This window comes from Mobula birostris, chromosome 1, assembly GCF_030028105.1.
Source record: "Mobula birostris isolate sMobBir1 chromosome 1, sMobBir1.hap1, whole genome shotgun sequence".
Taxonomy (NCBI): domain Eukaryota; kingdom Metazoa; phylum Chordata; class Chondrichthyes; order Myliobatiformes; family Myliobatidae; genus Mobula; species Mobula birostris.
The window spans coordinates 86,246,759-86,272,663 of NC_092370.1; the positions used below are offsets into that span (position 1 = coordinate 86,246,759).

Consider the following 25,905-nt stretch of genomic DNA (forward strand, 5'->3'; position numbering starts at 1 on the left):
ATACCTTTTTTGAACTTTAACTTTTGGAGTCCAGATCTCATTTTATTAGACTTAAATTGAAAGCAGTGTAATGACTACTTTATTACCGTGTAATTTTACCCAGAACTATTCACAATACTTCAAGTCTAACCAAACAACACACGATCTGCTGGAGGAACTCAGTGGGCTGAGCAGCATCTGTGAGGTGTAAGATGTCAGGCAGGTGGTGCCAGGTTGAGGAGATAAGTGGGATTGGAGTTAGAAGACTGTGGCTGGTGGATCACAGATAGAGGCAGAGACCTACTGAATTTTGTTGAGTTCATCCAGCAGATTGTTTGTTGCTTTGATTCCATCATCTACAGTCTCTTGAATCTCCAAAGTCTAACTAAGGCTTTGTGTAATAGTATGCTTTCTAGTGACCTGTATTTCAGTCGCAACGTTAACATTGTGTCGACTTTATTTTATTCCTTGGAATGTAGGAGTCTAAGGGGTGACCTTATAGACATGTACAAAATCACGAGGAGTACAGATAGGGTGAACACAAATGGTTTTATACCCAAGGAAGGGCAATTAAAAACTAGAGGGCATAGATGTAAGGTGAGAAGTAAAAGTGACTGGAGGGGCAAAATCATCATCACACAAATGAGCTACCAGAGGAAATGGTTGAGGCATGTATAATAAAAGAATACAAGAGACATGGTAGGAGGGATTTAGAAGGATATGGGCTAAATGCAAGTAAATGGGACTAGTATGATGGATACCATAATCAGCATGGACGAGTTGAGCTGAAGGCCCTGTTACTATGCTGAATTACTCTATCCCTCTGAGTCTGTTTTTTTTAACCCCATCCCTGAGATTTTAAAGATCTATGTACATGAATCCCCAAATTTCAATATTTTCAGCATTTTCAAAAGCTTAAAGGAAAACAGAATGTAGTGTTACAGATACAGAGAAAGTGCAGTGAAAGTGAACAAAATAAGAGCCATATCGAGATAGACTAGTTCATCTACAGCATACAAGAGGTCCACTCAAGTCTGCTAACAGTGAGATAAAGGCTGTCTTTGAATCTGGTGGAATGTGCTCCAAGCTTTTGTATCTTCTGTCCAATGGGAGAGGAAAGAAGAGAAAAACATTGGGGCAGGAGGAGTCTTTATTCTTGTTGGGTTCAAAGTGGATAACCTGTGTAGATAGTGTATACTGGGCAATACAATTGTTAGACCATAAGACATAGGAGCAGATTATTAGGCCATTCACCCCATCGAGTCTGCTTTGCCATTCCATCATGGCTGATCCTGAATCGCACACCTGCCTACTCACCATATCCTTTGATGCCCTGACCGATCAGGAAAAGATCAACTTCCGCCTTAAATATATGCATGGACTTGGCCTCCACTGCAGTCTGTGGAAGAACATTCCACAGATTTACTACTCCCTGGTTTAAAAAAAAGCTTCCTTACCTCTGTTCTAAAGGATTGCCCCTCTGTTTTGAGGCTGTGTCCTCTAGTTCTGGATACCCCCACCACAGGAAACATCCTCTCCACATCCACCCTATATAGTCCTTACAACATTCAGTAGGTTTCAATGAGATTCCCACACATTCTTCTAAATTTTAGTGAGTACAGGCCCAAAGCTGCCAAATGCTCAAAAGAGTTTGATGTCATGTGTAATTACCCATTCTGTCACTTGTTTTAAAAAATTAAAACAAAATATATTTGAAAAAATCAGTTAACATCTAACATGAAAAATCTTATTTAAATGTTTAGAAAAGGCAATATTTTAGATAAAACTACTTTTACGAGACATTGAAATCTATGCAATTAGCAGTGAATAACTATTTAAAATAAATAAGTCAGGACAAAGCCTATGATACATATAAGGTGTCTCTTCCCTCCACCTCTAACAGAGGCACACAAGGTGCCAGTCAAATCTACACTCCATCTCCTCAGTATCAATATTCTTAATAATAAACAATCGAGATGCCTCCCCAACAGTACTGTAAAAAATTACAGAAATTTTCTGATCGAAGAGTATTGACCCAAAACATTAACTGTGTGATGCTGCTGGACTTGTTGAGAACTTCAAAATCAGAATCAAAATTATTATCAGTGGCTTGTATGACATGAAATTTGTTTTGTGGCAGCAATACAATGAAAAGATGAAAATTACTATAAATTTCAAAAATAAATTATGAAAAAATGCAACACTCAAAATGCTGGAGGAGCTCAGCAGGTCAGGCAGCATCTATGGAAATGAATAAACAATCAACATTTCAGTCCGAGACCCTTCTTCAGTTTTCCAACTTCACTTCCGATTACCCGCATGTTCAATATTTTACTTATGCATATTTTCCCCAGACATTAACATAGTACTCCGATGTAAACAGGCTTTTGTACAGATGCATCATTGTCTTTAGATCTCCAGGTATAAAGCATAGAATTGCAATACTCATTTGATTATTTATTTTCCCTGGCCAGGACATTTTAATTACCTATCAACACTGACTTCAAAGTCTTTTTGGACAAGTTGTTTTGATCTTTCATCCTGTATTGTGTTCAACTTGTCTAAAATGAATGGTACCATATGGATAAGTGTAGACACTAAACTCAGCTTTCACAGACCCCTAGAGAGATACAATATGGAAACAAGCCCTTTAGCCCACCAGGTCCAAAACTATCATCAGACATCTAATTTTACCCTCATCCTTTTTATTCCTCCCATATTTCCAACAATTTCTCATCAGATTTTATCACACACAAGGCACAGTTTACAGCAGCCAATTAATCTATCATAACAATGTTGCCTTCACATAATGTTCAACAAATGTAGACCGTTATAGTATGCTGTTTATAAAACATTAACCTACACCTGGAATATTGTGTGCAGTCAATACCTTTCAGCATCAAGGTAACTTCAGCATACTTCCTGGGCAGGGGAACACACAGAAATTTGAAGTGGAGTTTGAAAGCACAATCACAATCCTACTTTATATTATATAACAAAAGAGTGAATATGCCATATTATTTATCTGTCACAGCAGATAAATAATAATCAAGGACCCCTCCCACCATGGTCATTCCTTCTTCTCCCCTTGCCCATCCAACAGAAGACACGAAATCCTGAGAACATATACCTCCAGAGTCAAGGACACCTTCTGCCACACTACTACTAGACCCTTGGTTCTTGATCCTCCAAAATACTCCGCATGGAATTTAAACTGGAGGTGGTGGAGGGTAGGCTTAAGAAGGAGATTTTTGAAGAAGAAAAGCTGCCTTAAATTTGATTGGGTTTGGTTGTGTTACTGTTAGGATTAAGATTATTCCATGCTTTAATTGTGCAGGGGAAAAATGAATTGCTGTACACATCTGATTTGGTAGGTAGTATTTCAAATTGAGTTGAGTGCCCTCATCTGCTCCTAATAGGTTTGGGTTTGATGTGGGATTGTTAGTCTATGTTGAGTTGACCGTTTAACATTTTGTAAAAACAGGTCAGGCAGTGTGCTTCATGTCTGTCTTGGAGAGAGTTCCACTTTAATGAATTTAAAAGTTGAGTAACACTCGCTTCTGTCTCATAGGTATTTGTGACAAATCGGGCTACTCTGATGCAAAAAAAATGTGTTGGAACTTCAGTTTTCTTTTTACTATCTTCATGTAATTGTGCAGGACAATTATCTGTCTGCTTGGCATGCAAAACTCAAGTTTTTCACTGTGTCTCAGTCATACTCTGGGGAAAATTCACCTCCCATCCAGGTTCCACAAAATTTTGAGCATCTCCATTATGTGCCCCTCCTCACCACCCCTCTTTAGTTGGTTCCAGCGGCGGGTCATCTTCCATCCAGTCCTGCAGGTGGCGGTGCAGCGGCGGAACGAGCCGGACGACAGCCAAGGGGAGGAGCTCATCTTTCCTTCAATGTTACTGGCTTCCTTCCCCTCCCCCCCCGGCCATCCTGCAACACGCCTCCCCCCACCCCGTCTTGTGTGGTTGTCTGGCTGGAGCTTGAGCGGGCCGTCTGGGGTGGGGGGGTGACGACAGGAGGAGGTAGCAGCGAGAGACGGTTAGGACGGTTGGCCCGGGGGGGTTGGGGTTGGGGGGAGGGGGAGGAGGCACGGGCTGGGAGGAGGCGAGCTCGAGCGCCGCTCGCTCAATCAGTCAGTCGGTGACTGACACCGCGCCAGACAACAGCCCCGGGCTGAGTGAGGCTCGCTGTCATGTACTCACGATCAGAGGAGCAGGAGGGCTGGTGGAGACGGTTAAGTTGGATTTGTGTCTGGTAAATACATTTATAATTTCCAAGGGTATGGCTGGCGGGGTGCGAAATGGTTTTGTGGAGAGGAGAGAGAGAGAGAAAAAGAAAGCGTTATGTATTCCTTTAGAAGCCAGACAGGGAGGAGAGTTGCAGCCAGACTGGGGCAATAACACAGAATGTGTTGTCTGTGCGCTAGCCAGACAGGCCTAAGTTTAAAGTCAACAGCACAGTAATCACATAAGCCGAACACCATCACAAAAGCACTTTGTGACAGCAAAATAAAACCCATTTGAAATCTGGAAGTAAACCTTTGGTAGTTACTCAATGCGATATTGATTTTAAAATAACTTAAAATTTCACCTCGGCTCGGTTTGTGCGAATTTTATTGATGGACGTTTTTGGGTCATTTACAGGCTGAATTGCTAAATATTTTTTTACCCAGTAAATGGGACAATTAAAAAGATATGAAATGCATAATTATAAATGAATTAATTGTCATAATCTGAAAGTAATGGAGGGTTCAACTTTTAATTTTTCTAAAGAAATGAGTTGTTACAAAAGGAAAGGATGATTTAAGGATGCTTCAGAAGAGTCACCTTTCTAAAACTTATTTCATGTCTCTATCTTCTAAATGATGACATAAAATTTGTGTTCCTCCAGTACATCTTTAGACAGTGCAGACAAGGTTCACTCAAGCACAGGGACCTTTTCAGTCATCTTGGATGCAATCATTACTACATCTTCAATAGATCCTCACTAGAGTTAATCTACAGGATGATTAAGAAACTATTTAACCTTTACCTCCACCTCAGAACTACATCACTCCAACTTTGATCATCAGGTTTCAAGTTCAACCACATTTATGCATGTACATACAGAGACTGAGTTCCAAATAATTCTACATTTCTTTCTCTAAATGTGACTGAAGATGGATCCTAAACTAAGCGTTGAAAAGACAAAGGTCTGCATCAACTTTTCAAAGCCATTCCCCGGTAAATTAAGTTGCATAAGAACACAAGTAGCTGAAGGAGTAGGGAATTTGGTCTGTCATATTTCCTCCACTGTTGGATGAAATTATGGCAAAACATTGGAAATTATGGATCACTTTCCATATCTTGAGAGTCACGGTGCATCTGTTCTGCTAGTACGGCCTTTGACTGATTTAGGAAATAAAACTCTTTGAAGACCAAGACCTTGGATTAGGCATTAAACTCATAGTGATCTCTGTTCTTCCGTGTGCTTTAGGGACAGAAATGCCCTACAGTAAATATCACAAAGCCCTGCAGATATACCACCAATGCTGTCTTTGCAGATCCTTCAGATCCAATAGCAGGATAGTTGAGCCAGTGCCAGTGTTCTCCACCAGGCCAGTTTCCCAGCAGGAAGACTCTGAACGTGGTCAACCATCTCTGTTGGGTTAGTCACATTATCCATGTTTCTGATTCTAGATTCCTGAAACAAGTAGTTGACTTGAGCTCTGACACAGCAAGATATTCCCAGGAGGTTAGGGAAAACCTTCAAGAACATTCTCAAAATATGCAGCATCTGCTCCTTCATATGGGAATCCTTGTTGTATAGCTGAATCAGAATGGAGAAAGAGCATCTGGGAAAGTATAAGGCACTTCAAGTCTAGATGATGGGAGCATGCAGAAGTCAAATGGACGGGGTGAACCACATTCCAAATAACATGTCCATTTGCCCTATCAATCCCCATCTGACTGCAGATCCCATATCAACCATCCCCGAATCTGACGAAACAGTGGAAGCAGGTGATCTTTGACCTTGCGTGATTCCATAACAAATTGACACATGGGTCTCATTTAATTTTGAATTCCTCCACCACTATCTTGGAGAATGTTTTCTCTCCACTGATCTTTTACACGGATTCACTTATTTCCATCTTTCAATGTCATAAGAGCAGCCATGCCTTTGGCCCTGTAGCTCAGAAGGGGAGGGAACTGAAGTAGATGGCAGCAGTAATAGGGACCGCTATAGTTAGGGGGGACAGATAGGCAACTCTGTGGATGCAAAAAAGAAACATGGATGGTAGTTTGCCTCGTGGGTGCCAGGATCCACGATGTTTCTGAATGTATCCACAATATCCTGAAAAGGGAAGGTGGACAGCCAGAAGTCGTGTTACATATTGGTACCAATGACATAGGTGGAAAAAGGGAGGAGGTCCTGAAAACAGAATACAGGGAATTAGGAAGGAAGCTGAGAAGCAGGACCTCAAAGGTAGTATTGTCAGGATTGCTGCCTGTGCCATGTGACAGTGAAGTTTGGAATAGAATGAGGTGGCAGATAAATGCGTGACTGAAGAATTCAAGCAGGGACTAGGGATTCAGATTTCTAGACGTCTGGGACCTCTTCTGGGGCTGCTGTGACCTGTACAAGAGGGAAGGGTTGAACTTGAATCTGAGGAGGACCAATATTCTCGTGGGCAGTTTTGAACTAGAACTGTTGGGAGTGGTTGAAACTAATATGACAGGGGATGGGAACCAGTATGATAGAGCTGAGGATGAAGCAGCAGATTTACATCTAGATGATAGGTGTAAAATGAATGTAAGAAAGAAGCCAATGATTTGGTACAAATGCAGATAGAGCAAAGAGTTAAATTGTACCACAGAGGTGAAATTCAAAAGGGCAAAGAAGGCAGGACTGAAGGTGCTGTATTAAATGCATGTAGCATTTGGAATAAGGTGGACAAACTCGTGACAGAGCTAGAGATTGGTCAGTATGATGTTGTGCGCATAACTAAGGCTTGGCTGAAAGAAGACCATAGTTGAGAGCTTAACGTCAAAGGGTATACTTCATATCAAAAGGAAGGCATAGGCAGTGGTGTGGTTCTCTTGGTAAGAGATGGAATTACATCTTTAGAAAGAGCTTAATATAAAGGAATCCTTAGGTGGCAGTGATCACAATATGATTGAATTCATACTGTAATTTGAGAGGGAGAAGCATAAGTAACATGTATCAGTATTGCAATGGAATAAAGGGAATTACAGAGGCATGAGAGAGAAGCTTGTCCAGGTCGACTAGAGGAGAGAATACTGGTGGGGATGACGGCAGAGCAGAGATGCTGAAGTTTCTGGGAATAGTTCACAAGGTGCAGGTTAGATATGTTCCAGAGTGAAGGAAGTTCTCAAATAGCAGGGGTCGACAACCATGGCTGACAAGGGAAGTTAAGGACTACATAAAAGCCAAGGAAAGGGCATACAGTGGCATGCAAAAGTTTGGGCACCTGTGGTCAAAATTTCTGTTACTGTGAATAGCTAAGTGAGTAAAAGATGAACTGATTTTCAAAAGGCATAAAGTTAAAGATGACACATTTCTTTAATATTTTAAGCAAGAAAACTTTTTTATTTCCATCTTTCACAGTTTCAAAATAACAAAAAAGGAAAAGGGCCCGAAGCAAAGGTTTGGGCACCCTGCATGGTCAGTACTTAGTAACACCCCCTTTGGCAAGTATCACAGCTTGTAAACACTTTCTGTAGCCAGCTAAGAGTCTTTCAATTCCTGTTTGGGGGATTTTCGCCCATTCTTCCTTGCAAAAGGCTTCTAAGTTCTGTGAGGTCCTTGGGCCATCTTGCATGCACTGCTCTTTTGAGGTCTATCCACAGATTCTCGATGATGTTTAGGTCAGGGGACTGTGAGGGCCATGGCAAAACCTTCAGCTAGCGCCTCTTGAGGTAGTCCATTGTGGATTTTGAGGTGTGTTTAGGATCATTATCCTGTTGTAGGAACCATCCTCTTTTCATCTTTGGCTTTTTTACAGATGGTGTGATGTTTGCTTACAGAATTTGCTGGTATTTAATTGAATTCATTCTTCCCTTTACCAGTGAAATGTTCCCCGTGCCACTGGCAGCAACACAAGCCCAAAGCATGATCAATCCACCCCCATGCTTAACAGTTGGAGAGGGGTTCTTTTCATGAAATTCTGCACCCTTTTGTCTCCAAACATACCTTTGCTCATTGCGGCCAAAAAAGTTCTATTCAAAAGGTTCAAAGGAACATCTAAACAAGCCTGATGCATTTTGGAAACAAGTCCTGTGGACTGATGAAGTTAAAATAGAACTTTTTGGCTGCAATGAGCAAAGGTATGTTGGAGAAAAAAGGGTGCAGAATTTCATGAAAAGAACCCCTCTCCAACTGTTAAGCACACAGGGGTGGATCGATCATGCTTTGGGCTTGTGTTGCAGCCAGTGGCACGGGGAACATTTACCGGTAGAGGGAAGAATGAATTCAATTAAATACTAGCAAATTCTGGAAGCAAACATCACACCGTCTGTAAAAAAGCCAAAGATGAAAAGAGGATGGCTCCTACAACAGGATAATGATCCTAAACACACCTCAAAATCCACAGTGGACTACCTCAAGAGGCGCAAGCTGAAGGTTTTGCCATGGCCCTCACAGTCTCCTGACCTAAACGTCATCGTGAATCTGTGGATAGACCTCAAAAGAGCAGTGCATGCAAGACGGCCCAAGAATCTCACAGAACTAGAAGCCTTTTGCAAGGAAGAATGGGCGAAAATCCCCCAAACAAGAATTGAAAGACTCTTAGCTGGCTACAGAAAGCGTTTACAAGCTGTGATACTTGCCAAAGAGGGTGTTACTAAGTACTGCTATGCAGGGTGCCCAAACTTTTGCTTCAGGCCCTTTTCCTTTTTTGTTATTTTGAAACTGTAAAAGATGGAAATAAAAAAGTTTTCTTGCTTAAAATATTAAATAAATGTGTCATCTTTAACTTTATGCCTTTTGGAAATCAGGTCATCTTTTACTCGCTTAGTGATTCACAGTAACAGAAATTTTGACCACGGGTGCCCAAACTTTTGCACGCCACAGTATAGAGTAGTAAAGTGAGTGGGAAATTGGATGATTGGGAAGCTTTTAAAATCCAACAAAAAGCAACTAAAAAGCTATAAGAAGGGAAAAGTTGAAATATGAGACTGGCCAGTAGTATAAAGCAGAATACTAAAAGATTTTTCAGTTATATAAAGAGTAAAGAGCAGGAAAGGAATGGAGGGTTATGGGCTGAGTGCAAGTCAGTGGGACTAGGTGAGGGTAAGAGTTCGGCATGGACTAGAAGGGCCGAGATGGCCTGTTTCCATGCTGTAATTGTTATATGGTTATATGATTAAAAGGGAGGTGAGAGTTGATATTGGACCACTGGAAAATGATGGTGTTGAAGTAGTGATGGGGGAAAAAGAAATTGCAGATGAACTTCCAGTGGGTACTTTGTATCAGTCTTCATTGTGGAAGATACTAGCAGTGTGCCAGAGGTCCACGAGTGTCAGGGAGCAGGAGTGAGTGTCATTGCTTTTACAAAGAAAAAAGTGCTGGGCAACCTCAAAGGTCTTAAGGTGGATAAATCACCTGGGCCAGATGGACTACATCCCAGAGCCTTGAGAGAGGTTGCTGAAGAAATAATCTTTCTTGGTCATGATCTTTCAAGATGCTCTCGGGGAAATGTATGGAAGAAATGTGGCAAATGCTCAGGGGTTATTTGCGTGGAGTTCTGCATAGGTACGTTCCAATGAGACAGGGAAAGGATGGTAAGATACAGGAACCGTGGTGTACAAAGGCTGTTGTAAATCTAGTCAAGAAGAAAAGAAAAGATTATGAAAGGTTCAAAAGGCCAGGTAATGATAGAGAGCTAGAAGGTTATAAGGCTAGCAGGAAGGAGCTCAAGAAAGAAATTAGGAGAGCCAGGAGGAGCCATGAGAAGTCCTTGGCGGAGAGGATTAAGGAAAACCCCAAGGCATTCTACAAGTATGTTAAGAGCAAGAAGATAAGACGTGAGAGAATAGGAACAATCAAGTGTGACCGTGGAAAAGTGTGTATGGAAACGGAGGAGATAGCAGTTGTACTTAATGAGTACTTTGCTTCAGTATTCACTACGGAAAAGGATCTTGGCAATTGTAGGGATGACTTACAGCCTTACGAGCCTGATTGAATATTTTGAGGATGTGACTAAACACATTGATGAGGAAGAGCAGTAGATGTAGTGTATATGGATTTCAGCAAGGCATTTGACAAGGTACCCCATGCAAGGCTTATTGAGAAAGTAAGGAGGCATGGGATCCAAGGGGAACTTGCTTTGTGGATCCAGAACTGGCTTGCTCACAGAAGGCAAAGAGTGGTTGTAAATGGGTCATATTCTGCATGGAGGTCGGTTAGCAGTGGTGTGCCTCAGCGATCTGTTCTGGAACCCCTACTCTTTGTGGTTTTTATAAATGACCTGGATGAAGAAGTGGAGGGATGGGTTAGTAAATTTGCTGATGACACAAAGGTTGGGGGTGTTGTGGATAGTGTGGAGGACTGTCAGAGATTACAGTGGGACATTGATAGGATGCAAAGCTGGGCTGAAAAGTGGCAAATGGAGTTCAACCCAGATGAGTGTGAAGTGAAATTAAAAACGCAAACACGAGGAATTCTGCAGTTGCTGGAAATTCAAGCAACACACATCAAAGTTGCTGGTGAACGCAGCAGGCCAGGCAGCATCTCACACATTTTAATTCCACGTCCCACTCCCATTCTGATATGTCTATCCACAGGCTCCTCTACTGTAACGATGAAGCCACACTCAGGTTGGAGGAACAACACCTTATATTCCGCCTGGGTCACCTCCAACCTGATGGCATGAACACTGGCTTCTCTAACTTCCGCTAATGCCCCACCTCCCCCTCGTACCCCATTCGTTATTTATTTATATACACACATTCTTTCTCTCTCTCTCTCCTTTTTCTCCCTCTGTTCCTCTAACTATACCCCTTGCCCATCCTCTGGGTTTTTTCCCCCCTCCCCCTTTTTCTTCTCCCTGGGCCTCCTGTCCCATGATCCTCTAATATCCCTTTTGCCAATCACCTGTCCAGCTCTTGGCTCCATCCCTCCCCCTCCTGTCTTCTCCTATCATTCTGGATCTCCCCCTCCCCCTCCCACTTTCAAATCTCTTTCTAGCTCTTCCTTCAGTTAGTCCTGACGAAGGGTCTCGGCCCGAAACGTCGACTGTATCTCTAGGATGCTGCCTGGCCTGCTGCGTTCACCAGCAACTTTGATGTGTGTTGCTTAAGTGTGAAGTGGTTCATTTTGGTAGGTCAAATATGATGACAGAATATAGTATTAATGGTAAGACTCTTGGCAGTGTGGAGGATCAGAGGGATCTTGGGGTCTGAGTCCATAGGACACTCAAGTCTGCTGCGCAAGTTGACTCTGGTTAAGAAAGCATATGGTGCATTGGCCTTCATCAATCATGGGATTGAGTTTAGGAGCCGGGAGGTAATATTGTAGCTATATAGGACACTGGTCAGACCCCAGTTGGAGTACTGGGCTCAGTTCTGGTCGCCTCACTATAGGAAGGATGTGCAAACCATAGAAAGGGTGCAGAGGAGATTTACAAGGATGTTGCGTGGATTGGGGAGCATGCCTTATGAGGATAGGTTAAGTGCACTCAGCCTTTTTTCCTTGGAGTGACGGGGGATGAGAGGTGACCTGATAGAGGTGTACAAGATGATGAGCAGCATTGATCGTGTGGATAGTCAGAGGCTTTTTCCCAGGGCTGAAATGGCTAACATGAGAGGGCACAGTTTTAAGGTGCTTGGAAGTAGTCACAGAGGAGATGTCAGGGGTAAGTTTTTTACGCAGAGAGTGGTGAGTGTGTGGAATGGGCTGCCATCGACGGTGGTGGAGGTGGATATGATAGGGTCTTTTAAGAGACTCCTGGACAGGTATATGGAGCTCAGAAAAATAGAAGGCTATGGGTAACCTCAGGTAATTTCTCTGGTAAGGACATGTTCAGCACAGCTTTGTGGGCCAAAGGGTCTGTATTGTGCTGTAGGTTTTCTATGTTTCTAAGAGTCACTTGATTCTGGCATAGTCTCGGAGGACTGGAAGATTGCAAATGTTATTCCATCTCTTATGAAGGGAGGAAGGCAAAAGAAAGGAAATTGTAGGCCAGTTAGCCTAACCTTAGTGGTTGGGAAAGTGTTGGAGTTTATTATTAAGGATCACGTTTCGGGGTACTTGGAGATTAATGATAAAATAAGTCAAAGTCAGCATGGTTTCTTTAAAGGGAAATCTTGCCTGATAAATCTGTTAGAATTCTTCGATAAAGTAACAAGCAGAGTGGACAAAGGAGGGGCAGTGGATGTCATTTACTTGGGTTTTCAGAAGGCATTTAATAAGGCACCACACATGAGGTTGCTTAACAAGATAAAATCCTATGGAAAGATATTGGCATGGATAGTGGAATGGCTGACAGCCAGGAGACAGCAAGTGGGAATAAAGAGGGCCCATTCTGGATGGCTGCCAGTGACTAGTGGTGTTCCTTTGGGGTCAGCATTGGGGCCGTTACTTTTTACATTGTTTGTCAATGGAATTGATGGCTTTGTGGTAAAGTTTGTGAGTGATATGAAGATAGGTGGAGGGGTAGGTAGTGTTGAGGAAGCAATACAATTGCAGCAGGACTCAGACAAATTGGAAGAATGGACAGCAAAGTGGCAGATGAAATACAGTGATGGGAAATGTATGGTAATGTATTTTGGTAAAAGGAACAAGATTGTGGACTATTATCTAAATGGGGAGAAGTTTTAAATGTCAGAGGTGCAGAGGGACTCAGGAGTCCTCGTGCAAGACTCCCAGAAGGTTAATTTACAGGTTGAGTCTGTGGTAAAGAAGGCAAATGCAACGTTGGCATTTATTTCAAGGTGAATAGAATATAAAAGGAAGGAGATAATGCTGAGGACACACACAGTCAGGCCGCACTTGGAGTATTGTCGACAGTTTTGGGCTCCATATCTCAGAAAGGATGTGTTGTTATTGGAGACAGTCTAGAGGAGGTTTACGAGGATGATTCCAGGAATGAAGGGGTTAACATAAGGGGCGCGTTTGGCAGCTTTGGGCCTGCAGTCACTGGAATTTAGAAGAATGTGTGAGGATCTCATTGAAACCTACCGAATGTTGAAAGGGTAGATAAGGTGGATGTGGAGAGGATGCTTTGTATGGTGGGGATATCTAGAACAAGAGGGCACAGCCTCAACACTGAGGGGTGACAATTTAGAATGGAGGTAAGGAGGAATTTTGTGCCGCAGACTGCCGTGGAGGCCAAGTTCATGGATACATTTAAGGCGGAAGTTGATAGTTTCCTGATCTGTCAGGACATCAAAGGATATAGCGAGAAAGCAGATGTATGGGGTTGAATGGGATCTGTGATCAGCCATTATGAAATGGGCTGCATGGCCTAATTCTGCTCCTGTGTCTTATGGTCTAAAGTAGATTCAGGTTACCCTGTAATAGTGCAAGAGTTGTAATTCATTTTATAATTATGGACTTCTGGAGAGTGTTGTACTCTATTATGTGTGGGTGATAAATGAAATATTGCATAAAAACAGAAACTTGCAAATTTAGCATTAAGTTTAAAATGGTAGAATTTTGTCTTAAAATGTTGAGATCCTGTTTGTGTTTTATCACAGTGGTGCAGTGATTTCAGTGAAATTTTGTTAACATTTTCTGAAAGGAACAAACTAATTGTCTCTGAGTTTTCTTTACATACATGTGGTTTCTATCATGGTCATAAACCCATGTCCCAGTGAACCAAATGTTGTTCGTGCAGTACTGTTTCATCATCTTAAAACTAATGGCTTTAAGCAAGATATTCATTTAATGCCACTTTTGTTCTGTATCTGATCAAAGATATCCAAAGGAAAGCATCATGTCCCGTACTGACACATTTCTCTTTCAGTTTTGATACTCAACTAAATCTGTGTTTTTACCCTTCCTGAATAAACATATGATACAAGCCTCATTTCAATGTTATTGTTTCTTGAAGTATAATATTGTCAGGTGTTTATATCTCATACTTTTAATCTTGGATTCCTTCATATGTGTTAACGGTGTTCGAAAAGCAGTACTGTTGTTATACATGGTGGTTATGCCTCTCTCCACTCATCATGATGATTAGATTTTGAAGACCACTAAGAGTTCAGTTGTGTGGTGTTAGTCCAGGCTCCTCTTTGATTTATGTTGAAGGTGGATTGTGACACCACATAGTTATTTTGCTTTAGCTTTAGAATGTACCTATGACATTGTGAGCAATTTCCACACTAGAGTTTTATTGCTTTTGTTATTTCACATTTTAATTTGGCTCCTCCTTGGTGCAAATTAAAACCATATTGAATTGGGGAGTTGAAGAGATGGGAGAACACAAATCAAAAGTGGGAAGTGGCTCAAAATGACTGGTTACTTCACTAAAAGAACAGTGTGAATTTGAAAAAAGGTGGAGAGGCAGTGATTTTTCAGTTCTGATCACCTAATCATGTCTCACCACCGGTGCTTGGGCCTACAACTCCCAGTGAGGTTTGTTTTAAAGCTAGTATATTGGTAATTCTTTTAGTCATATGTTCTTAACATTTCCTTGTGGTCCAGTGTTAAATTTTATTTGATAATACTTCTGTAAATTGCCTTAGGGTGATTCCAGTATGACTGATGCTAATAAGTGCAAATTGTTGTTGAAATAATGCGTATTACGCAAAAACTATGAACGTGCCTTTTAAATCCTCAATGGCATTGGCAGTTTCAAAAGCTTGGAATTCAATCTGATATTTTGGCTCTGAGCTGTGATGTTGAGGGCAGACCCTAAAGTGTGATGCACAGTTCCAGGATACATCCTCAGACATCCCACCCTGCAAAAACTCACTTCAGGGAGGTAACACCACCATTTCAGCGAGGTAGCACCCCTGCTCCCCGCAACCCCATATCCACCCCTTACCGCCCCCCCCCCCCGCCGTCGACCTCCAAGGGTGTATGTAATACTTTGTTTAGTGATTTTGTCTAATCTGTAAACCGAGTTGGGTATATGCAGCAAATGTGACATTAAAATATGTACTTATATTATCATGTTTATTGTATTACAACTTTAAGCAAGTCTACAGGGAGTTTGGCCTCATCACGTAGGACATCAATAGCGTAGCTCCTTGGCAGCTAGCCAGCTAGTTTAAATCAGGGGCCCCCAGCCTGGTTTAATATTGACAATATTCTTGCGGACCGGCCGACAGGGGGTGGTGGGGGGTGTTAAACACGACCAGAGTATAGGTAATTAGTCAACTATACGTCACTTGTAAGTGGCTAATACACTCAATTTCATTTCTAAAGGGGTTTATCTAACGAATTTAATATTAAACACACAGCGCATAGTTTCCTCGCATGAATGTAGTGATAAGTCAATTATAACAGTGGTCCCAAACCTCTGGGCCGCGAAGAATGCAGCGGTACAGCTGTAGCAAGAATGCACCCAACACATCTTTAAGAAAAAAGCCAAAATAAACAGGCTAATTGATTAGGTGCTGCCTGGCACGTAAATGTCCGCCCAGATCAGAGACGACGCAATTGGCAATCGTCTCTGATCTGGGCCGACATTTACGTGCTGGGCGGCACCTAATTAATTAGCTTGTTTATTTCGGCTTTTTGCTTAAAGATGTGCTGGGTGTGTTCCGGCCACCGCTGTACGGTATTCTTTGCGGCCCGGAGGTTATGGACCACTGAATTATAAGTCACTTATAAGTTAATAGCATCATAACATTTTAAGTAACGTTTGGATATTAAACACACAGCGCATATTTTCCTTGTATGAACATATAAAATCATTGCAACATACCAATATCGCTGAACCAGTGGGAGCCCTGGGCTTGTTTCCCTGCAACAAGATGGTGCCATCGAGGGGTGATGGGAGACAGCGATACTCGAAGGGTCCTTATGTCCAGTCTATTCCGCAATTTAGTTTTCGTTGCATTCATTGCAGAAAACTCCACTTCACAGAAATATGTTGGAAATGGAAGCAACGTTTTCAGTGATTTCATGGCTATCTCAAGATATTCAGCCTTGACTTTGATCCAGAATGCTGGCAGAGATGTTATGTCAAACATACTTTTCAGCCCGCCGTCATTTGCAAACTCGAGGAGTTGATCTTCTTCCCGCGCTGACATGGATGATTCTCCGGGGACATTCACAAATGGGCCACAGACCTATTCCTTTGCACGTCTTGGGTCACTGATGACCTCACGCACGTTAAAATTCAACAGTGCATGACAGGGAATGAGGAAAGGTGCAGCTGACTCATATCGTTTCATATCATCAAATCATATTGTTTCCTCGCGGCCCGGTGGTTGGGGACCACTCTTAGCAGGAAGAGAGACCAATCAGGTTGCTCGCTCTCCCTCTCCCTCTCAAAAAAATCTATTTCCGGGATATCGTATATAATTTCCGGGCATCAGGGAGTCACTATCGATATGCGGGAGACTCACGGAACTTCCGGGAGAGGTGGGATGTCTGCATCCTTTGTGTCAGCACTTTAAGTGTTTCATTCTGACACAGTTTAAGAAAAAGTTAGGGCACAATTTCAAAAGCCTTTTTCAGGCACAATTGGTTATGATTTAAAAAAACACCTGGTTGGAGGTTGGGTGTGTAGAAAAACAGGAACAAGTTATTGAATCCTAATTGTGCTTTTTAAAAATGTTTTTGCTTTATTAATGTCTCATTGTTAAAGTCAAAATTGAGTCAATGTATATTTAACATAACAACACACAAAATGCTGGAGGAATTCAGCAGGCCAGGCAGCATGTATGGAAAGAAGTACAGTCAACGTTTTGGGCCGAAGGACTGGAGGAAAAAAGCTGAGGAGTACATTTGAAAGGTGGGGGTAGGATAGAGAGAAACGCCAGGTGATAGGTGAAACTTGGATGGGTAGGGATGAAGCAAAGAGCTAGGAAGTTGATTGGTGAAAGAGACAGAAGGCCATGGAAGAAAGAAGAAAAGGGGGGTGGGCGGAGGAGTACCAGAGGAGGCGATGGGCTGGCTAAGAGATAACGTGAGAGAGGGACAAGGGGATAGGAAATGGTGAAGGGGGCAGGATAGAGGCATTATCGGAAGTTGGAGAAATTGATGATCGTGCCATCAGTTTGGAGGTTACCGAAACGGAATATAAGGTGTTGTTCTCCCAACCTAAGTGTGTCCCTATCCTGACAGTGGAGGAGGCTATGGATGGATGTATTGGAATGGAAATGGGAAGTGGAATTAAAATGGATGGCCACTGGGAGATCACACTTGTTCTGGCCTCCACCCTCCCCCCTTCACCATTTCCAATCCCCTTGTCCCTCTGTCATGTTACCTCCTTGCCCGCCCATCACCTCCCTCTAGGTCTCCTCTCCCCACTTTCTTCTTTCTCCCATGGCCTTTTGCCTCTTTCACCAATCAACTTCCTAGCTCTTTCTTCATCCCTGTCCCTCCAAATTTCACCTATTGCTTGGCATTTCTCTCCCCCCCCCCCCCCCACCTTTCAAATCTACTCCTCAGCTTTTTTTCTCTCCAGTCCTGCCGAAGGATTTGGACCCAAAACATTGACTGTACTTTTTTCCATAGATGCTGCCTGGCCTGCTGAGTTCCTCCAGCATTTTGTGTGTGTTGCTTGGATTTCCAGCATCTGCAAATTTTCTCTTCCTTATATATTTAACAGAACTCGTTTTGTTTTGGAAAATATTTGTAAGTTAAAATTAATAATAAAGCAAATAGGCTTTAACAAAGCAGTTAAGATTGTTGATTACTATATTTGACTGTTCTTTTAAGGAATGCAAATATATGATTTTTGTCAAGTTAAAGTTACAAAGTTTAATTCTAATAATTTATTATATATCAAAATAGAACAGTATTTGTTAGACTAATGGAAACTAGTTACCTAACGTCTAAGTCAATATCTTTGGAGAAATATGTTAAAGATCACAATATCAGTCCTGATAAGCACTAGTGAAACATCTTGATTTTCTCTAACACAGACGGGCATAACACCATAAGGCATAGGAGCAGATTTAGGCCATTCAGCCAATTAAGTCTGCTCCACCATTTGATTCTGGCTGCTTTTTTCCTTCTCAACCCCACTCTCCTACTGCCTTCTTCCCATAACTTTTGACACCCTTCCTATTCAAGAACCCATCAACCTCGGCTTTAAATGATGTGGCTTCCATAGCCAACTGTGGCGATGAGTTCCACAGATTCACCACCCTCTGGGTAAAGATATTCCTGCTCATCTCTGTTCTAAAGGGATGTGCTTGCATTCTGAATCTAGGACCAGAGGACTCACTATATCTAGGCCTTTTAATATTTGGTAGGTTTTAATGAGATCCCCTCCTCAATTCTTCTAAACTCCAGCAAATACAAGCCAGGCATCATCAAATGCTCATTATACTTTAACCTTTTCATTCCCATGATCATGCTTGTAAACCACATCTGGACCCTTTCCAATGCCAGCACATCCTTCACAAACAGGAGAAAATCTGCAAATGTTGGAAATCCAAGCAACACATACAAAATGCTTGAGGAACTCAGCATACTGTCGATATTTCGGGCCAAGACCCTTCATCAGAACTGGAGGAAAGAAGAAGAGGATTCAGAGTAAGGAGGTGGGGGGAGGGGAGGAAGAAACACAAGGTGATAGGTGAAACCGGGAGAAGGAGGGGTGAAGTAAAGAGCTGGGAAATAAATCACATCCATTCTTAGATATGGGCCCAAAACTGCTCACAATACAACAAATACAGTTTGGCCCATTCCTTCATTCCTTATACAGTTGTAGCATTATATCCTTGCTTTGAAGTGCTACTTTTTATTGAACAAACCAGTTGAATGTCAGTAATAATTATGTAAATATTTTTGGTGGAATTGCTGAAATACAGTAGAAATCTTGTGTCAAAATATACTTTAAATTGTGCAGATTAGCTTGAGTTATGTTTCAGTTAAAACAAATGGAAGATCTTTAGTGAATGAGTACATAGTTACACAACATATTTTATGATTTTTTCCATCATAAAATATGTATGTCTGAAACAAATATTTAAAAAAGACTGAAAATAGGTTTATCAGGAAGTAATAGCTGTGTTAATAAGGTTGTCCAGTCTTTGTCCTCTCATTCCCCCAACCCTCATCATGAGTGACTTGATTTTAAAGTTGCTGAAAATGTCTTGAAGCTTTAGCAACCCATCTAATATTTTCATTTTGGCATTTGTTGTTAAATTCATAAATATGGGAAGAAGTAATGGAAAGAGTAAGTGTAAATCTGAAGCACTCCACAAACCATAATAATCAAAATCTTGCAGTTTTTCACGGAGATTGTGGATCAAGACAGACGAACGAAAATTAAATCATGTATAGATATAAAAGGCTGTAGTAAGCACAGCCTATGATAGCTTTAGTTTAATTTGAATATGTGTGAAATTTTCTCATCTCTTCTGCAGATCCAGCTGATTTTGCCTAGATTGTGCTGATGTAATTAGTGGAAATTCAATTTGTAATGTTTAATAACATCCCTGCCCCAAAAAATCTCTGATTTTCCATAAGTACCACCATTGCATTCAAAATGCTTTTTGTTTTAATATGGAAAATAATTACCAGAAATGGAAAGAAGCATAAACAGGTCACTTAATGCCCTGAAACTTAAAATTAATTTCTTGATTTTTTAAATATAAATTGTGAACAAGTATATACAGATTAAACTGTGAAAACAGCATTCTTTAACAACAGTGAAGACTTTCTTAACTTGGAATAACACTCGTTAAACCATTGTAATTCCATGCATTTTTAATAACTACAATTCCTGCATTTCAATCCTTTCATTGTTTAATACCTCCTCCTTAGATACTATATGCCTGACCATTCTGCAAATTATTCATCTAAAACTGGCCTCTTGTACTTTCTCTTTCCCTCCAACAACTGATGGCTATGCATGCCTTTAGATGTTTGGGATCTATTGTTCTGAATTACATACCTAAGCCTTTTACGTTTTTTTTATACCTATTATAAAAGTCAGTACTCTTGATCATGATATTTGATTGTGTTGCTCAGTACCTTCCTCTTTGATAGGTTGTCTGCATGTAAATGAAGGTCAAGTGGTTGGGCCCTTTGTTAAAGGGACTATGTAATTGTAGGTTTCATTTCTGTGTTTCTGTCATAGTTTGTCTGCACTGGAACCTTTTCAGGTAACCTATGTTGTGTTTCAACTGCAACACACTTTAGGTTTGGAGTACTTTTCACATATAGGGATGTTCTAATCATCTTCCTTGAAGCTGGATAAAATATGCTGAATGAACTTATGTAGGCATGCAGAAGGAGTAGCAACCCTTGTGTACCTTTAGTGGTTTTTATAACTGCATGACTGTTTTGAAGTCGGAAAGCAGAACATGCTGAATGAATTCAGCTGGTCTGGCAGTGGATTTAGGATGTGCTATTGAAGAAGTTGGTGAGGTACCTCGTATACAAAATGCATATTTCAGCTTTAGTGGGCCAGGGATGGAGAAGAAGTGAATGCTTAAAGTAATAGGAAGGATGACAATTAAATAGGCTGCTTTGAACAATTTGACCCTCATCCAGTAGTATGCATCATCTTTGTATAAGAACACAATAAACTGAAACAGGAGAAGGCCATTTGAACATAGAACATAGAGTAGTACAGCACAGTACAGGCCCTTCGGCCCACAATGTTGTGCTGACCCTCAAACCCTGCCTCCCATATAAGCCCCCACCTTAAATTCCTCCATATACCTGTCTAGTAGTCTCTTAAACTTCACTAGTGTATCTGCCTCCACCATTGACTCAGGCAGTGCATTCCACGCACCAACCACTCTCTGAGTAAAAAAGCTTCCTCTAATATCCCCCTTGAACTTCCCACCCCTTACCTTAAAGCCATGTCCTCTTGTATTGAGCAGTGGTGCCCTGGGGAAGAGGTGCTGGCTATCCTCTCTATCTATTCCTCTTATTATCTTGTACATCTCTATCATGTCTCCTCTCATCCTCCTTCTCTCCAAAGAGTAAAGCCCCAGCTCCCTTAATCTCTGATCATAATCCGTACTTTCTAAACCAGGCAGCATCCTGGTAAATCTCCTCTGTACCCTTTCCAATGCTTCCACATCCTTCCTATAATAGTGAGGTGACCAGAACTGGACACAGTACTCCAAGTGTGGCCTAACCAGAGTTTTATAGAGCTGCATCATTACATCGCGACTCTTAAACTCTATCACTCGACTTATGAAAGCTAACACCCCATAAGCTTTCTTAACTACCCTATCCACCTGTGAGGCAACTTTCAGGGATCTGTGGACGTACCCCGAGATCTCTCTGCTCCTCCACACTACCAAGTATCCTGCCATTTACTTTGTACTCTCCCTTGGAGTTTGTCCTTCCAAAGTGTACCACCTCACACTTCTCCGGGTTGAATTCCATCTGCCACTTCTCAGCCCACTTCTGCATCCTATCAATGTCTCTCTGCAATCTTTGACAATCCTCTACACTATCTACAACACCACCAACCTTTGTGTCGTCTGCAAACTTGCCAACCCACCCTTCTACCCCCACATCCAGGTCGTTAACAAAAATCATGAAAAGTAGAGGTCCCAGAACAGATCCTTGTGGGACACCACTAGTCACAATTTGGAGAGAAATGATTGATGAGTTTAGGTCAATGGCATTTCTTCAGATACTACATGATCTGAATATTTCCATCATTTTTTGTTTTTATTTTATACTTCTAGCATTTGCAGTTTTTTGCATTTTAATCAGGGTTTTAAAAGTTGTTTGCTTGACTTTTTGGGATAGGGAATGGCAGTTCAAGAGCAGTGTCCATGACATAATGTAGCAGCAAGGAATCCCTGTAAACATGAAGTCATTGGGTAGTGCGGGGAGAATAGGTGATGGTGCCAACAGGAGAAGGAAACACATTTTGTTTGGGGGCTGTCATATCAGTTGTTCAATGAAGTTATCCTGCCTTCTTTTATAAAGACACAGGCAATATTTTGATTTGAGCTGAAGTGTAGTGCAAATATGTTCCAGGTATTGATCACCTCAAATAAGAAGGAATCTCGCTACCTTATCTTGAAAATTATATGACATTACAGTCCTCAAGTATAACTCAATATTACTCTAATGGTGGGAAAATTTGTCATGGGCCAGAGATTTATCTGAACCTTTATACAGACAACTGCAAGAATAAGGTAGAGACTTGGTACTCTGCATTGAGTTGATAACCCTTGACTTGTTAGCTGCGAAGAATGCTAGAAGGTGGTGCTGAGGTAAAAGAATCACCCATGATCTTATTGAATAGACAAGGAGATGTGAAGGGCAGAATGGCTTCCTCTTTCTTCAGTTTCTTATTATGCGAGACGGGTGATGAAATTATGCATTCCAGGGTGAAGGTCTCCAAATAGGTCAAAGTAGCTGATCTGATTACCATGCCATCTATTACATTAAGACTTAATTTCTCTCCATCATTGGCCTTCAGGGGCTAAAATTTAAAATCACTTTGACTGTACCTCCTAAAACCACATTGAATCTGTATTTTTGTAAATAAGTTCCTTTTGCAATCTATTTTGCTTGCTCTTCAGAGCCTTTCACACAAGAGAAGGATACAATAATGCCTTAAGTAAATTGCAGGATGAACTCAAAGTTAATTTCGGGCAGAACAAACAAAATTATGGGAAAATATTATTTTTATTGATTGTGGTAAGTTTCACATGTCAGTAGGCACGTTCATTTGTTGGGGATAAAATAACTTAAACTAAATAACAGATTTTAAAATACCTTGTTGAAACATCAAAGTTTATGTTATCCCAGAGAGTTTTGCCCAAATAACTATTGATTTTGTTTGCAATACATGTCACTTGGTGCAAAACAATTCATTACTTCAGTCCAGAGAAGCACTTAGTTTGGTTCATGGTGTCTGGTGAGAAACAAGTGAGTATAGTGTCTGGAGTTGGGTAACCTAGAATGAAAGTTGCAGAGATGCAGGCCAGTGATCCTGGAAAAATAAACAGTTTAGAAGAGTCCCAATATTGCTGAATTTTCATTTTCTACAGGATCGCAATGTAGGTCAAGTCTTGGGTATAATGAAATTATGAAACAGAATTTAAAGTATTTGTTGAATTCACTGAGTTATTAAGAGTATGGTGGCTCTGTATTTTGATAAGATGTGTAATTGAGAGTACTTCAACAAGAGTAATGTTAACAGAGTGCAAGTACTACTCATCACATATCCAGTAAATTAGTGACAACCAAATCTCAGTTCCCTTTCCAAAAATACTTTACAGAAAATGTTACAAAATATTTTAAAGTTAGTTGATGACTTCACATTTTGCCATTTCATGACATATGTTGATTTAACTGAAACCCTCTTTTACTGGGTGTCTCTGGAAATGTGGCTCGTTAGCCCCTCGCCACTGGATTCCACGTCAAGAAACTCACCTTTCTCAGGCTTCATACACCTAGGGTGTATATAACTTTGGTCCTGCCAAATCTGTGAAGTTGAGATGTCTCGCCCACCCAAACCCTGGTTTGTGTGAATGCTGTGTGATTTACTGTCCTGGCCATTGCCAGTCGGCAAGAAATAACAGATCGTACACTGCATACAGTTAATCAGAAGTATATTTAAGAATGTTTACTTAAGCAAACAGTTATTAAAGGAAAGATAGAAAAAAACCAAAAAGGGCCCATTATACTTGAACAGTCGCATGTGCACAGTGGAGTTCAAATCTTGAACTTGTCTGTAAATCACGCGCTGGACCCTCAGTCTGTGTGAAAGCGCACACTACCTTCTGAAAGTCGCTCAAAATCCATCTTGAACAAATGGACTCTCCCACGGGAGTACTGGTCCTTCCTCCTCCAAGCCATTCATTTGCACAAAGCACCTTGTGCAACAGGGACAGCATCCTCCACAATCTTCCCGCCTGTCTTCTCCCAGCTGCCGCCAACAAAGACCTTTTCGCCCAGTGTTCTCTAGAACCTTCTCACAATTCTACCATCCTGAATGGCTGACACCACATTCTTAAGTTGAACAACAAGCCTTTTATCTCAGCTCAAACCCAAACAAGCTAAAAGCAGAACAGACTGCTCTTGTAGAACTGCTAAAATGAAAGGCTTACAGCATAGTAGTAAAATCTTAACCAGGACGTTACATAATATTTAATAAAGCTGATTGACTATGGCGTCCTTTCTGGAGAGTTGGTAATTTAATAATAAGCATAACAACTTTATTGTCTGATCTCATACAGTGGAAAATATTAAATGTTTAATACAAAATATTTAAAAAGTGAACTTTGAAATGGTGCCATTTGTCATTTAATTAGTAGTTCTTCAACATTTTATTAACCAATTTTATGTCATTTTGACTTCTATTTCAGTCCCAATCTCAAATGACAACATTCAGTTTTGACAATGCACATTTCAGTGAAAAAAGTTTACATTTGAAGAAAATAATTTGCCTTTTTCATTATTTGTTTAAAGTAGGAATTTTATCTTTAATTATTGTAAAATGATTATATATTATGAAGAACAAATTGTAATTCTTTTGTAGCTTTAAGGATATTGCTTGAAGAAGGAAAGTACTTGTTCTGTATGTGAGTTCCAAGCTTTTGTAAATGTTGCTTTTAACCTTGTAAATGGGATCCGATTGTTTTAATGATTTATTTTTTCCCCATGATTGTCACCTTTATGCTTAACATAATTCAATTTTAAATTTGGAACCATTATAAAGAGAAGTAGGGAATATGAAGAAAAAAAGAATACTTTTCAATTGCTAGGGAAGATACAACTCCCATAACAACCAATGAAAAAACAAACTGCTGAAGGAACTCAGCAGGTTAGGCAACATCTGTGGAGGCTAAGGGATAGTTGATATTTTGGGTCAAGACCCTGCATCAATTCCTGCCTCCGTAATGCATGACCTGCTGAGTCTCTCCAGTAGTTTGTTTCTTCACTCTAGGTGCAGTACCTGCAGCAAATTCTGTCTCTGTAACAACCAAGAAGCTTGACACCACCAGAGTAAAACAACCTGTGGTTTGGCATTGTGTCTTCAGACTTAACATTCACTTTCTGCAAATACCAGTTTTCACTTCCCAAATGATTTGTGCTGGCTCCCAAATCGGAAACCTCTGCCACCCAAAAGAAGGCTTGTGGGAATACAGTGCATAGGGACACATCCTGACCAGTATATTTTGGTCCAATTAAGCACCTGCACCAATTAACCAAAGTTTCATGGAACTAGTTAAAAAGGTAAATAAAAAAAGGCAAACTACTTTTTAACTGAGTAACAAATTATGTATTTAAATGAAATACAGAGCAAATTAGAACACTATAAATACTACTATAGTACTATGAAACTGTGTAATAGTTCCTAATAGTTGTTGATGGAAGAATTAATCCAGTGTATACTGTAAATTAACAAAATTAGCAGACACCTAGTGTAGATGATGGGCTGCCTTCATACAATGCTTTTGATGATTGTATCCATCAAATCTTCATTTTCATTGTCACATTCAAAATTATTGCACCGGACAATAAATTTTTTCAAAAGTGTTGCTTCCTCAGAATTCTTCTGTAGTTATGATAGACCCTTTAAAGCTAAACACAAATATAATTTCAGACTACTTGTATCAAGTAGGCATCTGGAGAAACATGGAATTAACATTTATTGAATATAATGCATTTAATTGCATAACAGTGCTGACAGTTTGCAATAGTTCAACTAAGCTAAAAATATTCTGTTGATGATTTTTGTTTGTACTCAGTGTCCGCTGATTCTCACTCACTGTGTCCAACAATAATCTGCCAGCATTGATGGATTCCAGTTGCCCTGATACTGTTTCTCCATGACTGCAGTGTCCTAT

At 40.8% G+C, this 25,905-nt stretch overlaps 1 protein-coding gene across 3 annotated transcripts in view; it reads left to right on the plus strand.

Moving 5' to 3' along the window:
• The first annotated feature begins 3,943 nt into the window (after positions 1-3,943).
• ldlrad4a (low density lipoprotein receptor class A domain containing 4a) overlaps positions 3,944-25,905 on the plus strand; it is a 288,649-nt gene continuing 266,687 nt past the window's right edge. For 2 of the 3 annotated variants that reach the window (XM_072258507.1, XM_072258530.1), the window contains exon 1: positions 4,082-4,246. The gene's annotated coding sequence lies outside the window, so the exon portion shown is untranslated. Of the gene's footprint in view, positions 4,031-4,081; positions 4,247-25,905 lie in introns of those variants that run through there. The other variant, XM_072258512.1, reaches the window with a different exon arrangement.